This window comes from Polypterus senegalus, chromosome 9, assembly GCF_016835505.1.
Source record: "Polypterus senegalus isolate Bchr_013 chromosome 9, ASM1683550v1, whole genome shotgun sequence".
Lineage (NCBI taxonomy): Eukaryota > Metazoa > Chordata > Cladistia > Polypteriformes > Polypteridae > Polypterus > Polypterus senegalus.
Window position 1 is genome coordinate 19,365,601 of NC_053162.1, and position 16,929 is coordinate 19,382,529.

Here is a 16,929-nt window from a genome sequence, read left to right on the forward strand (position 1 = left end):
ATGGAAATTGTCATTTTAACTATTTCAGTTTTGCTGAGAAGGCAGAGAGCAATCCAGGATGCAATGCCAGTCCATTACAGACTATACACATGCATACCCACACCAGACTCGTTTCTGTTGACCAAAGTAGAGATGCTAATTACACTAATTAGCCACCTCAGCCAAGGAAAACCGAAGAACATGTAAGCTGCAGACAGGTAAAGCCCAAGCTACAAATCCACGGAGGTTTGAGGCAGCAACCACCGTGCCACCCATGCCTCCCTTAAACTAGAAGTTCAAGCAGCAATATCTGACAAAAATGCAAGCATTTCTCTTGAAATACTATTTCGTCTTTTAATATTTGATCTAATCATATTTAGCTAGGCTAACATTCCCCGTCTGTTTGCCGCCTGCAAGCATGTCATGATCATTCTGAGTAATCTTTCAGATATAATTGCCTGCAAATACTGAGTTATTGTCAACTGTGCAGCTGAACATACCTTTTCACTCTTTGATTAAATAGGAGTTTGACATTTCCTGTTGACACAGAGTGTAACGTTAATTAAAACAGAGTTAATTACAATCATTTAAATAAATGATGTGTCTGGAATGGCTGCAGTAACTGTATTTTCCGACTCAGTGTGTTGAGTAAACGTCTGAGATTATGCGAGGCTTTAATGCACTTCACTTTTGACAGTTTTGGGTGCTTATCATTTCCATTAGTCATACAATTTGCAAAATGCAAAACTGTCATGATCAATGTAAACGTACTCAGGTCTGCTGCTGACTTTCTGCAGAAAGGCAGAGGACGTTTTTCTCAGTTCAGACTTCTGGAATGTGAACTAGAAGGTAATGTAGCATCGGATTTTGCCAAATGTGACTGCTATATCTAATGTGACCACTAGGGGGCATAACAACACCCCAAACACCAGACATAACTTCACCAGCATAGGTCACCGGTTCAAATAAAATTGTTTAATGTTCACAAATACCTTTTATGGGCTTCTTCACAAATACTCCCAACACAAGTTAAACAGAACTGATGTTCACTATTCCTTTCATACTTCTCAGCAAGCGTAGCCCACATCTGTCTGACTCCGACTTCCCTAGTGAAGTTGAGCAGCTTCCGTTATATCAGTTCTGGGAGTACTTCTGGTGCTATCACATTATATCCAGGAAACATTTCTGGGTCAGGTGGAAGCTCTCCATGGCAGGAAAGCCTTCTTCCACCAAGTCACCATACTGGCACCAATAGGGCCACCCCAACAAAATTCTCATGCAGTTCCGCGGGTGTCCAAATGGGATACATGACAGAGGGATGTCACCACTCAGTGTACTGGGGAAGCACTTGGCCCTGGAAAACACTCTCCCTCTGTCCATCCTATATAACAGACCCCTAACAGCCTAACCAACTTGGTCAGTATACCCATTCACCGAGATCCGTCTATACAAAAAAAGCGCCCCAGCCAGTTAAAGTAACTTCCATCCTGGCCGTGATGCCAGCCAACCCATGTTATCTGGTACACTAAAGACAAATTTTATAGGAGGAATTATTTTATTTATTAAGAAAACATTATTATGGTGGCTCAGTGGTGGGAATCATAGTCTCTCATTTTGTGGCATTTGTAGGTTATCTCCATGCATGCAAAGACATTTCTGTGGCTGCTCCAGTTTCCACTACAACACATATGTTTTTTATTTTATCTCATCTTCCGAAATCACTTTCCCTAGTGAGAGTTGAGGCGTATTTCCTTTCAATATTATCTAAATATATGTTATTTTATATTAGCCATGAAAGGCCAGACATGGCAGTACCATTTTTGCCAAAGGAACTGGTGAAAAACATATAAAGCACTCTTGACAAGATAAAGCATTTTTTACATACTTTGGTGAACAAAACTTTTGGGCGGAGCTATCCATCACCAGAGTAACCAACAGCCAATTATCTTTGTGCAACATCATGAGGTCTGGAAGACCACTTAGCCTTTTTGACATAAAGAATGTTACATCTGAGACTCAGAAGAGAAAGACCATCCACCTGGATGCAGAAGACACGGCTTATGAATCTGTCCGACTGCTAAATCTAAAAGCAGCCCAACAAGACAACACTTCCTCTGATACTTTATGGAAAGTATTACTTAAAGAATTACTCCACTCTGAAAAATGATATTTTTGTTATATACTACTTACCCCATGAGATTTGCAGTGATGGCTGGGAAAAAATATTAATCTCATATTTTCATGATGAATGGAGATAACAAACTTTTCTGATAGAATGGGCATCTATGCAGACAATGATTGACAACAGCAAACAATAGCAAAAAATCCATAAAAAAAACCTCATGTTGTTTGTGTCACTAATCTTTATTTCAAGACATCCAGTTCTATGCTCTCAACAGGCAAAACATTTTTTGTTAAAATGTTGTTAAATAAACACTTCCAGAACAGTGCGTGGATAGAAAAAATGTTCACACAGAATGGGATTTTGAATTGGATACAGGAGTCTTGACCAATGAATGACGAGGAGAGGTGAGTCTTCAATTCAAAAGTTCTAACCTATCATGAAATCATTTCCTCTGCCTGCATTGCTTTGGTTTTGTTCAAATTTGGCACTTTTATTCTTTAAGGTTTTGTTAAGATACCCTGAATACAGTGCACTTTACACATTTTTGAATTTTTCAAATCTTCAGTTGAGAAGTGTTGGCGAATCTGCACTCTTGTTGATCTTAAAACAGGGAAACATTGTGTATGAGCTACTTTAATGTTTCAATTTTACCTTGAGAGCAGTTACTTCACCCCCTATATGTTTATATATTTTTTTCTTTTACTTGTTGGACATCCGCCACTGACAGCAAAACAGTGAAACATCTGTAGTCATACCTGCTGAAGCAAAGACACCTTGCCGCAGATACAGGAAGGGGCTGGGTCAGATGTAGGTGGAGTTGGATGGCGTTGTGGTGTGAAATTCTGAATATAAGTTGCTAAATATTTTGTATGTCTTTATTTGTAAGTCAGACAAAGCAAATGTGACATTAGTGTTTTATTCATGAGAACAGCGATGCTTTGATGTTTAAAGAACAGCTCCCCAACAGTCTTTAGGACTGACTTGGGAATTTATTGTAGGGTTAAGGGAAGATGCCTAAAATCAGTGTAGCAAGTGATTCTCTGCAGGACATGCTCTCTCAATCAACCCCCACAGGAAAGCCAAACTCCGTAGCTGGCAAGCTTCACTCAACAAATGGTTTTTGGGCGCTGGTGTGAAAATAAGCCAGTAATTGAGAATTCTATTGGTCTAAAGTTGGCTGTTAGGTTTTGCATCAGAAGCCATTCTGTGCCACAACACCCTATTGGACAGAGAATGTATGAATTTGCTTGCTTTACCCTTCCCTCTCTCTCTCACACACCATTACCATGAGGAGCACTGCTCAGCAGCCATATTGAGACTGGCATGTGGCCTGTCCTAAAGAAAGCTAGAAATGATGGCTTAACTAGAGACATTTAAGTAACTAACATGTCTGTGTGCCACCTGAAAGTACACGTCAGCATTTATCGGGCTGTATGGTTGCCGATATTCACTTGTACCTTGCTTATTGCTATTATTTTATGAATATTATCAAAAATAAATTTTTTAAAGTTGTAACTTAACTCCTGCTTGTCTTGTACCCTATGTAATTGCCTGAGGTTATAGATGTAGAAGAGAAGGTGGGAAGAACTTATAAAGTACAATACTTAATCTATGAGATTTGATGTATTCTGACAAAGGCTACCAAAGGGGAAAGTAGAGTAATATAGGACTCTACCAAGACAAAACAGATGGCCAAGTGTTTCTAAACAAAAAACTATAATGTAGATGTATTTATTAAATTCATTAGCAATTATATTCTGTATTTATCCAACACACTAGTAACAATACGTTTATGTATTCCTCAGTGTACTGTACTGTATTGTCCCTTTTGCTAAACGTCTTACGTGAACCTCCATTACAGCAACTCACTTCTCTTGCTCCCTGAAATCGAAGCAGGTAAGTGACAAGATGTTGACATCCATAAAAGTAGATCATAAAAACAACCTAACTTGTGTAGAAATGTATGAAAGATAATGTGACACAGTATTCTATTACATTAACACAATCTTTTAGCTGCATTATCCAAAGGTTGTAATGACTCCATATTTCTTTGACACTTTAATTCATCAGAAAAGTGCCATAATAATCCATCATCTATTATGTTTAGATGAAGCCAACCATTAGAGCTTAGGATTTTGTCACGCATTTTAAACCTCCTTAGGGTGTTTCTTAAAAAATATGTTTAAGAAATTTGAAATACAATTAGTCACTGGCCCTCTACATCCAACTACTAGCAAAAATCTTTTCTTCGGCTCTCTACAAAAGCAATTTTAGCAATGTGATTTTGTATTAAATGGTAATAAAAACATCCTGAACTTCTAAGACATGTAATTACAATCTATTATCACTGTTATTTTTAATATGACTCAACATAACAAAAATATTTAATAAACAATAATAGTGAAGACAGTCATAACAAGCTCTGAAAATGAAAAAAAAAATTCTCTAACTTTCAAACTAGCTAAGTCTGTGAATGCACCCAAATGTTATACCATGCCTACTTTTTATAACTTGTTTTCTTCTGCATGTTCAAAAGCACCATAGCATTCATTTCAGTAAGAAAAAACCAATATAAACTAGAGTGTAGCACAGCAATGGACATAAAAATTTGATACATCGAGGCGCAAAATGTGCTGTACGTACATGACTACTGTAGAAAACGGTGGAGAGGGGGTAATTTAATATTTTCCCTCAGTTTCTACTGCAGAAAGGTTTTAAAAATGTATTTGACAAATGACACAATCCTTAAAATTTTTAAAAACCTTCAAAATTTGTGATCTATTTGAGCTGGTGCCATAACTAAAAATTGAATAAGAAGAGTTATCTGGATTGAGAAGTTGAAAAAATTTCCACTCTAACATAACTTACCTTCAACCATCAAGCATAGATAGATAGATAGATAGATATGAGAGGCACTAGATAGATAGATAGATAGATAGATAGATAGATAGATAGATAGATAGATAGATAGATAGATAGATAGATAGATAGATAGAGTTGTTTTTTTGTGGTCACATCTGCCCAGTTGTGCAACAGGCATACATTTAAAACCATTAACATTTGGAAAGAGAAAATGCAGATTGTTGGGTCTACAAATGGATCATGTGATAGAAATGTGTTCCTTCCACAGTTCCCATGGTTGACATCACCATCATTCTAGGGTCAGAATGATTCATCATTAGCGCATTGGTAACAGAGTGAATCATTCTGTTACTGAGATCTTATATTGGCTAACTAAAAAGATTACAATATGCAAGCTTTCGAGGCAACTCAGGCTGGCCCTTTCTGGGGTGTCATTTTGCTTGACTTCTCATTACATCCATAACGGCTAACACGGTACAACACCCTAGTGTTGCTAAGACCATAAACATTAACAAGAATGATGTCACATATTTCCCTAGGTAGTAATGTGGATGAATTCAGTTAGTATTTCAACATCTGGATTACACATTTTAGTTCTCATTGTAATGGGCTCACTTTTGTACCATTGCTCATTCACATAGATGTCTAGTGTCCTTGCTGCCTTTTCCACTCCATCTCATCGTATCAGAAAAAAGCCACCATCTGAAATAAAAGGTTTCTCCGCAGCACCTCAAATGTCACAGTCCCTGGCCTTGTTGTGACTCCTCATGATATGTGACAGTTCATTCAACCTATTTAGAAGAAATGGAACATTCCTCATTATATGAAGGCAGGCCAGATCTGAAGACTTTCTACCTAACTTTTGTCTTCACCCTTTCCATCTTTGGATGAGCTGCTCTTCTAATATGTTGTAACACAGCTCCTTAGATGGTAATGATCATGGTTATTTCACTTTTTATTTTTCTCACAGATTTTATTCTATGGAGGACAGAAATGTTATAATAAAACTCAAATGACAGATACAACATAGCATTCTCCAACCTGCTCAATGTAATTCAGAGTGACAAGATGTAGGAGCTTGCCCCCTGCAACAATGAGCACATGCCAAGAAACACCATTGGATATGCCACCAATTCCCTGCAGGGTCTGCTCAGGCACACACCCAATTTGGACCAGTTTGGAACTGGCAATTAACTCTAACTGCACAGAGATGTGGAAAGATAAACTGGAGTATTCAGCCTAAAACCAACACAGACAAAGGTAACAACTAAATGTGGGATTCAAGCCCAAAACAATGTAATAATGAGATGGCAGCACTAATCACTGCACCATCATAAGGACATGGCTGCTGTGTCCATGTTTTGATTTGTATTATTTCTGAGAAATTCTGTGTTTTATGTGTATTGTATAGTGTGAATTTGTAAGTGGAAGTATACACATTAATTTAATTAAAATGAAATTCCTTAACCCAAACATGATCAATAATGGATGAATGGATGAAACAACATTGAATTTCAGCTCTGGGGAGGCCCTTAACTGGATTAAACATGAGCGATAACAGATATTCTGATGAAGCTGTATTAAATTTGAATTCCATAATTTCTTAGGTGTCTACATTTTTAGCTTTCCTCACTATTTAACCAATTTCAAAGATTACTTGCCATTAACCAGGTTCTTTTGTAAAATTCTTCATTGTTTGCTTGTCATTCATTCATTCATTCATTCATCTGTTCATCTTCCATCAGGGTGGTAGCACATATTATTTTGTGATTAAGTAGTTAAGATAGTTTTGTGATTAAATACTTATTCACTTGGAAAAAGGAAATAAATAATTGCAAACACTGTTATTTGGAAGGAAAAAGAGATAAGAACAGATACATCCTCGCCATCAGCACCCACCTCCCACATAATTCTGCAAGTAAGATTTTTAGTAAAAAGGATTAACAAAGACAGAGCCATGACAGTTGTGAGAAGGAGAACCATCAGGTAAAAAAATACCAGGCTACACTGTTAACACCTCTACTTCACCAATCACCACTTACATGGCTTCCAAACAGTCATGTGGTGTTCTTACATTTAATAATATTAGGGACTGGTTGACTCAGTAACTCAAGAAGTAGAAAATTCAAGATGTTCTAGGATATAAAAGTTCGTAAAAAGAAGACTTCCACAAACTGGCTGAAAGAGAGTTAGAAACCTGCAGATAAGAGGCCAGCGTCACCTTGGCAGCACTCGCAGCCAAGGAAAATATCATCTGCTGTTCTGTTTAGGAAATAATTACAAATTGTGATAAAGTATTGGGTTTTGTACAACATGTGAACCTGAGTCAAAGAAAAGAGTTTGCGGGGAGATCAGTCATATTACCTCAGTCATCATCACTGAAACGACACAAATCTGTTAAAAAAAAAAACCTCGGAATGGAAGTCTCTTTTACAATTTGTTCACTTTTTACAAACTCTTTATATTGTAGCCTTATCCTAAAATCATTTGAATGATTTTTTTCCCAGCATCACTCAATACCCCTGAATGACAATGCGAAAACAGGATTTTAGAAATTTCTGAAAAAAAAAGAAACATCACACTGACACATGTATTCAGACCCCTTACTCTGTATCTTATCAAAACATCTTTAGCAGCGATTACAGCCTGGTGTCCTCTTAGATATAATATTACAAAGTTCACACATCTGGATTAGGAAACTGTCTGCTATTGTTCTCTGCACATCCTCTGAAGCTCTGTCAGGTTGGATGGAATCCATCACTGGATAGATATTTTCAGGTTTTCCAGAGCTACGCGATTGGGTTCAAGTCTGGGCTGTGGCCGTGCCACTCAAGAACATTCTCAGCGTTGACCCTAAGCCACTCCTTTTTTGTCTTTGCTTTGTGCTTTGTTTCATGGTCCTGTTGCAAGGTAAACACTTTCAGCCAGGATGAGGTCCATAGAGCTTTGGGATAGATTTTCATTATGGGTATATCTGTACTTTGATACATAAAGCTTTTCCTCATCCCTGTCTAGTCTCCCAGTCCGTACTGCTGAACAGCAACATCACAGCATAATGTTGCCACCACCATGCTTCACCATTGGTATTGCACAGGTAATGAGCGGCGACTTGTTTCTTCCAAACATGACATTAATCTTGGTTTAACCAAACCAGACAATCTTGTTTCTCAGTGACTGAGTGTCCTTTAGGTGCTTTTTTGCAGACTTCATGCGAGGAGATGCTTCGTTCAGACCACTCTGTCATATGTGCTGATCGTAGGAGTACCTCACTGATGATTGTCCTTCTGGATGTTTCTCCCTCACAGGCTCTCTTGAGTTCTTGATTTATCCTTAGGTTTTTGGTCATCTGTCTCACCATGGTCCTTCTCTCATGATAGCTCAGTATGGCTAGGTGGTCATCTCTAGAAAGAGTTATGGTTGTTCAAAAACTCTTCTATTTAAGAATTCTGAAAGCCACTCTGCTCTTGTTAACCTTCAATCCTGCCACAATTTTTTTGCCTTCCCAAATCTGTTCCTTTTCACAATTCTGTCTCTAGGTTCTACAGGGAATCACTTCAACCTCCTGGCTTGGTTTTTTCTTTGATTCACATTGTGGGACCTTCTATAGGCAGGAGGGTACCTTCCTAACTTCTTCTTCATTTGGCTCCTCCTGTTAGGAGTTGTCACAGTGGATCATCCTTTTCCATATCTTCTTGTCCTCTACATCTTGCTCTGTCACACCCATCACCTGCATGTCCTCTCTCAACACATCCATAAACCTTCTCTTAGGTCTTCCTCTTTTCCTCTTGCCTGGTAGCTCCATCCTTAGCATCCTTTTTCTTACCTAGCATCTCTCCTCTGCACATGTCCAAACCAATGCAATCTCGCCTCTCTGACTTTGTCCCTCAAATGTCCCACCTGAGCTGACCCTCTAATGTCCTAATTTCTAATCCTGTCCATCCTCATCACACCTAATGCAAATCTTAACATCTTTAACTCCGCCACCTCCAGCTTTGTCTTCTGTTTTTCAGTGCCACCGTCTCCAGCCCATATTACATAGCTGGTCTCACTACCGTCTTGTAGACCCTCCCTTTTACTCTTACTGATATCCGTCTGTCACAAATCACTTCTGACACTCTTCTCCACCCATTCCATCCTGCCTGCACTCTCTTCTTCACCTCTCTTCGACAATCCCCATTACTCTGTACTGTTGATCCCAGGTATTTAAACTCATCCACCTTTGCCGACTCTACTCCCTGCATCCTCACCATTACACTGACCTCCCTCTCATTCACACACATGTATTCTGTCTTAGTGGTCCCACTGACCTTAATTCCTCTCCTCTCTACAGCATAACTCCACCTCTCCAGGGTCTCCTCAACCTGCTCCTTACTCTTGCTACAGATCACAATGTCCAGGGGTGTACCTTCCTAACAAGATATAGAAACATCTTGATGATGATCAATACAATGTTATGCGCTTGAGCCAAATTTCAAGTGTTATAGTAAAGGATCTGAATACTTGGGGTATTGAATGTTGTCTGATGTAGGAAATAAATTAATTTAAATGATTTTAGCATAAGGCTGCAACTTAATTAAATATGAAAATAGTGAAGGGGTTGGAACAATTTCAGACGGCACTGTAAGTCCAGACAAGGCTTTTTAGAAAAAAACAGACGATGAAGATTATTATGTGATAAAGACAGTGGAAGAGGCTTTTTAAAATCATTGTGCCAATGGGATGAAAATTACCAATAGCTTTCAGAACATCCTTTGTGTTATTGCAGATCATGTTTCCAGAGCTTTGTGTTAGCTCTGTCTTTTGGGGAGCAATTAAGAGGGGACATTATAGAGTAGCTTGGATCAGTTATTAGAAGGAAGACCAAGACCCAGATAAAAACATGTGACATTAAATGGAACTTTGACCCAGCTCCACCCTTTCTACTCCTGATGAAACATAACCTGACACCTCAACAAAGAAGGCCTAAGTCAGCATATGACCACTGAAGAAGGAGCACTGCTGTGGCTGATTTGTATTTTTCCAAACTGCATTTTTTTCACAAGTTTCCCAACAGCAGCTAAATAGGATTATTACATTGATACCTCAGATCTCGTCATATGTTTTCACTTCTTTCCTACACTCAGTCTGAGAAATGACTGCAAACCAATTTCACAACACCTTCTCATGAATATCACTGCCTACAGTCATTGCTAGGCTAAAATTTGGAATCATGCACTTTTGCTGGCCTAAAAACGATACATTTTCAGAACATCCCGGAGAGTTCATTATCAGGGGCCTGGAGTATGATAAATTTGCATTGGAAAAATTCATCCTTTGACCTTTTCCTTTTGCTGGAGAGAATTCACACAAACTGGGAAATATAGCTTGCCACAAATTCTTCCATGTGGTTTTCCTAACTCTGCCTTTTCCTTAATACTAATACAGAAATTAATAATAGTAGAGATACTGTTTCTTTGATTTCTGTATTCTAGACCAATTAATTTGAGAGACAGGGATGCAACTTGATGTTTCGTTGCCATGGCAGCCCATAATTTCTATTAATTCCCCAAACATCTTTGTGATCTTTTTTAATTCATCTTTGACTTTATTCATATTGCGATGAAGTCAACCAAGCTGTTCTTGAAAACTAAGCTATGCAGACTTTGTTATTGCGACAAGTTTCTTTATGTTTTATTAGACTTGATGCTATCTTACTCTGAGGCCACGTCAGAATTTTCTTCACTGGGCTGGAAACCTCTGCATGAAGCCTTTGGCAGACAAAATTAGGAAAACCTCACAAAGCAAGATAAATTAATTAAAGTGTTCACATTTGGCTTTGAGAGAAAATTAGTAGAAAAAACGGAAAAATATGGCAGTGGTCCTATGGTGCTATCCTCCACCAAAAGTCTTCGCTCACCTAGTTAATCGGATATACAATTTTACATTTTTTTTTCTTTGGAATTGTTTCAATTTCATTATTTGCATTTTTACTTTAAAGCTTCATTAAAACAATATTTTTTGGAGACACATTGTTACAAGGCAACATATGACTGCCCGTGAGTGACTATTGTTTCTGTTTCTCTAATAAATAATCCAACTTTTTCTAATGTTTGTCCCTGTGATTTATTGATTGTCATAGCAAAAGCTATTCTCACGGTAAACTGTAAACATTTTAATACGAATGGCATATCACGATCTCCTTTGGTATGTAATGTCATTCCCGGAATATATACATTACCTGTTTTTTTGCATGTAAAAATTTGCATTGCTTCTCCGTGATCATCAATATACACCTGACCGAATTGTGTATTCTTTGAAATTCAACTTGTCGTTGCTTTAACTGTTCTGGGACCACAGATTTTCATAGTCCATTATTGTGTAAATCCACGTTTTGTGCATTGAATGATGCGAAAGCGAAAAGACTTTGTTGTCTACTCTTTGCCTTTTATTTCTGACCTCGATTTGTCCTGCTGTTTTTTCAGTTACACCTGGTCCTGATGATTAATCACCTTTTGTTTTGCGCTAATGCAATCTTTTCTATCTTTTCTTTGATACTGTAGCGACTGACATGATAAAGTGTCACAAAAGTTTTACTTGCTAAATCGCCGACTTCCTAACCCCAAACATAACTTTCTAGCACCCTCTCCAACCCCCCCTTCCCCGGGTCTTGCCCCCCATTACCGCATCAATCAATACCCCGCTATCAGTCTTCCGTGCTGTTCTCTGCCCTCCCTCAATCAGACCTAACAGTCACTTAAAACCAAAAAGGCCTCAACCTGGATGGGACGCTACAATACTTTTGAATTTTACTGCTTTCATATTCTGTACCTTTCTCTGCATGTGTGTGGTGCCATCGTTTGTTTGAGCCTTTCAAATATTACTGATTTCATAATCTCTTATCTGCCTTTTTTTCTCTCCAATGCCTTTGGATTTCTATTCTCCATATTGTCTTTACAAGCTTTATATGTGCTGAGAGCACAGGATGTGTGTGTGCTACGTGCTTTTTACATGACTGAGTGTTTTTTGATGGGTGTGCTCTTATATGATATCTGTTGTAAGTAGGGCGTGTCTTGCAAGAATCTCATCTTCCACGTCCCCACGAGACGACCCTGGGACAATCTCTTGGCACCAAGTCTCATGTTTACGGTTCTCGCAAGACGCTCCGTGGCAAGTCTTTTAAATGTCTTCCGTTAACTTCCGAGAAGATCACGTATCGTTGCCTTGCTTTTGCTTTGCAGGATTTTTTTTATAATAGAGAGACATTTAAATGTTGCTAAATTGTTAAAAGAAATCTGCTCTATAATGAGATAAAAAATATATTCTTTCTTGAGATGTCAATGAGACCTATTAGCCTCAAATTTGCTAAGGGAAATATTCATTAGTTAAAGTAACCAGCAATTAGCTGATTACCATCTACTTAGATTTAACTGACATCTTTATTGAAAAAGAACATATCTAAGAAGTCATTGACTTTGTGTTAACATCCTTCTCTCTGAGTAATAACAAGCTCCGAGCATTTAGTTGTGGATCGTATTTAGTAGACAAACAACATATAAATATTAACATTTCTCTCCGATCATTAACCCTGAGATTCATTTGTCACTGCGGCTCTCTTTTTCCTTGCTTTTTCTTTCATTGCCTGATATGTAGTGAGGCCAACATCTTCAATTATTGGACTGATGTTCTGCCTCCTTGGTCTCCCCCTGGAGTTTCTGCCTTTGAATGCCCCTTTGATAATTGCGTGTTGCTGTCCAGGTTTCTTCTCATTTGTACCCTCAGATTTTTCCTCCTCTTTACCTAAACCCTTAATTTTCTTTCATCTCCTGATTATCAAAGAACCGCTTCATTTGTGAGTTGATTGACTGCCCAAATCTTAAACATCATGTTTCAAAGTTTTCTATTCTAATTTGTTCCTTGTTAATACAGTCCACATTTTGCTTCCATAGAATGTTAAGCTCCATACGTAAGTGTCCAAAGATGTCTCCTTTGTCTGAAGTGGAAATAAAGAAATGCCGGCACTTCTTATTGTGCAAGCTTAATAACGGACCCCTTGAAGGTCTGATAGCATGTTGTTATTCCTAATTTATAATAAAATACTTTCTACCTTGATGGAGCTAAGATGCAAAGATATGCACAATTTTTATCAGAGAGTGTTGGGGTCTCTTAGATGTCCGATGGTATGCTGGTATGCACAATTTACATCAAAAGGCGGAGGGGTGTCCTCCTTAGACATGGGTTTCTCATGGAGTGCGAGTTTATGGTATGTTCATATTAACTACCAACTACAACAACAACATTTATTTCTATAGCACATTTTCATACAAACAGTTGCTCAAAGTGCTTTACATAATAAAGAATAGAAAAATAAAAGACACAATAAGAAAATAAAATAAGTCAACATTAATTAACATAGAATAAGAGTAAGGTCCAATGGCCAGGGTGGACAGAAAAAACAAAATAAAACTCCAGACGGCTGGAGAAAAAAATAAAATCTGTAGGGATTCCAGACCATTAGACTGTCCAGTTCCCTCTGGGCAATCTACCTAACATAAATGAAACAGTTCTCTTTGGATTTAGGGTTCTCACGTAAGGACTTGATGATGATGGTCACGTAGACTTCTGCCTTTTAATCCATCCATCATTGTTGAAGCAGTACTCATTAGGCAAGACTGGGGAAATGAGAGTATGGAGTATACCCCACCTGACGCAATTCCTGTCTCCAAATATTAATGCAACAACTCAGAATTGTTATCCTACCCTGTAAGTTCATCTCACAGTGGCAGGGAACACCATTCGATTACTCTCCCACTCTCCCTCCACTCACATTCACCCATACAGGGTGTATGGGAGATACTTGAGGCTTTTCAGGATACGGATCTCAGGATATAGCCCTTAAGCCTGAAAGTCTTGTGAACTTGAACAGCAGTGAAGTGAATTCTGGGAAAGATGATAGGCAAAGAAAGATTCAGACTATTTTGCTTAGAAAAAAGTACAGCTTTTGGTTTGCATTGGTAAATAACCTTGACTTTGGGATAATGATTCAATTACATTTTCTGTGTGTTTTAAGTAAACTGGAAGTGTTGAGCTAACTGCAGGTTTTTTGAGTGTGAGAGGGCAGGGTGGGGAGCTGCTGCCTTTTGTTGGACTTTTTCAAAAAGAGTTCTTTCAGTTGATGCTTGTTGCAAATTGGGGCTTTCTGTCAATCTAGTTGTTGTTTAACTGACACTTTTGTAAAGAGGCCAGATGCAAAAATGGATACCTGTAAGGATTCTTTCTCTCTACTGCTTTGTAAAAACTGAAACGGACACTTAAATGGAATATTTTCTTTTAATTCAATCAATCAATCAATCAATCAACATCTATTTATATAGCACATATTCATACAAAAAAATGTAGCTTAAAGTGCTTTACAAAATGAATAGAAAAATAGAAGACACAATAAAAAATAAACATAAGTCAACATAGAATAAGTAAAGTCCGATGGCCATTTTTTATTTATTTATTTATTCTTTGATATAGGATAATCTGTAACTATGGAAATGGACCATCAGGGTATTGTCATCTAGAAATGAATGAAGACTTGACTTACCCAGGTTATATGATTTGTTCTATTGCTTATATTACTGCTGGTTTTGATGCAAATAAATATAACTTTTAAGTAAAAGCTTAGAAAACAGTGTCTCTTTGTCTGATTGCTATTAGTGTAGCCAAGACACTACAGGTACATTGTTCAATTCTTAAGGGCATGAGAGGATGCCTTTGTGAAGCCTTCTATTGGTGTTCAACAGGGTTGAAGTACAGGGGTGAAAGCAAAGACCATCTCCTTCAGCACGCAGTCTGCCATTATAGGTCCATAGGGTGAGAATGCAGAATACAATACTGATAGAGAAATAATAAGAGATTCAGGTAACAGTTTATAGTTGCTTTTTAAATGTTTTCCTGTCCCTATTAAGAAAACAACCTGCTACCTACTGTCAAATTTGGTGGAGCTAGTTCAGGGACTGGGGACCTTGTTAAAGTCGAGGGTCAGATGAATTCAACCCAATATCCACAAATTCTTCAGGATAATGTTCAAGCATCAGTCACAAAGTTGAAGTTACACAGGGGTTGGATATTCCAGCAAGACAATGACCCAAAACACAGCTCGAAATCTACAAAGGCATTCATGCAGAGGGAGAAGCACAATTTTCTGGAATGGCCGTCACAGTCCCCTGACTTGAATATCATTGAAAATCTATGGGATGATTTGAAGCAGGCTGTCCATGCTCGGCAGCCATCAAATTGAACTGAATTGGAGAGATTTTGTATGAAGAATGGTCAGAAATACCTCCATCCAGAATCCAGACACTCATCAAAGGATATAAGAGACGTCTAGAGGCTGTAAGATTTACAAAAGGAGGCTCAACTAAGTCTTGATGGAATATCTCTGTTGGGGTGTCTAATTTTGTTATGATGCATATTGCATATTTTCTGTTAATCCAATAAACTTTATGTCACTGCTGAAATACAACTGTTTCCATAAGGGATGTCAGATATTAAAAGGAAGTTGCTACTTTGAAAGCTCAGCCAATGATAAACAAAAATCCAAAGAATTAAGAGGGGCTCTCAAACTTTTTCATATGACTGTAAATGTGATTATTTAAAAATGAAATAATTATAGATTATGGTATTCCTAAAATGTAAGGAGTTTTAAATTTAAAAAGGTAGCAGCACACATTGAAAACACAGACAGCATTAATAAGAGTGGCACCATTCAAAAGATGGCTGCAAAATAATGAATGTCACACAGTGAAAAAGAGATGGCAGCTTTCAAAAAGAGGTGAAATAAAAAAAGGAAGAGGGTGCCAGAATGCATAAACAGGAGCAATAGAAGAGAAGGATGGTAGCATTAGCCATTATACATAAACAGGAGGAGTACAATTAATAAAGGTGGCAGTATAAGAAAACAAATGTGGAAGGAATAATAGAGGTAAAACCATTACCACAGAGGCTTGGGGCATTATTAAAGATGCCACTGTAATAAAGGAATGGTGGAAGATTTAACCTATGTGAAACCATCATTGGAGAAATGTATCAGTAAGGTGGCACTGGAATAAAATATTAGCCTTAATACAGCTGACACTCTAAATCAAGGCTATACAAATTCAAATTCAGGTAGGCCCGATTTTCAAACCAAGAGATTTTGCTAGGCCAGACATGTTCATTGGCTGGTAAGGAGCAGGTCATAATAAATTTTAAATCAACACAAATCAATGTATTGAAAACCAATTAATGTGAATTCATTGTTTCCCTTATAATTTGGTCATATCTGACACTAGCACATCAAAAGGTGCATAAAAAACAATACAAAGCTACAGTTAAACAGAATCTGAGGTAGTAGTAATTTTTTTCTATTTTTGAAATAAAAAAAAAAAATCATTTTGGTCATATCTGACTTAGGTACATTTCAGAGTGCATAATAACAAAATAGTGCACAATATTAATGCCAACATTCGTTTCCCTTTATGAAATACAATAAACATTTTGCTCACATCTGACCCAGACACATCTCAAGGTGTATAAAATCAAAGAAAAGTACACAGTTATTAGCAATAATATTTGATTCCCTTGTCATATATGACCCAGGCACATCGCAAAGTGCATTTAACAGAATAAAAAACAACTATCAATGCTATCAAACCTATGAACGGACAAACCCGTAACAAGTGATACCAGTCGCTAACACACATGAATACACCGTCTACTGCACACTGAGGGAGCACACAGGAGGTTTGTTTTAAATCACCGAGTGTCTGATTAGTGCTGCGGGTTTTTGTTACCAAAAAGGTGGCAGTACCCATGCATTGCATTTCGATCAAGTCTGAGGAACTGTAAAGGTATACAGAGACTGAGAGTCCTAGTACTACATGCTTTGTTTATTTAGGGAAAACATATAATGTTTAAAATTTGAAATTGACAAATTGTTAAGTATAATAATAATTCTT

At 37.7% G+C, this 16,929-nt stretch overlaps 1 protein-coding gene across 2 annotated transcripts in view; it reads right to left on the reverse strand.

Moving 5' to 3' along the window:
• Window positions 1-16,929, reverse strand: part of LOC120535132 (astrotactin-2-like) — a 2,291,264-nt gene that overhangs the window by 1,195,296 nt on the left and 1,079,039 nt on the right. The gene's annotated exons all lie outside the window — the stretch shown is intronic.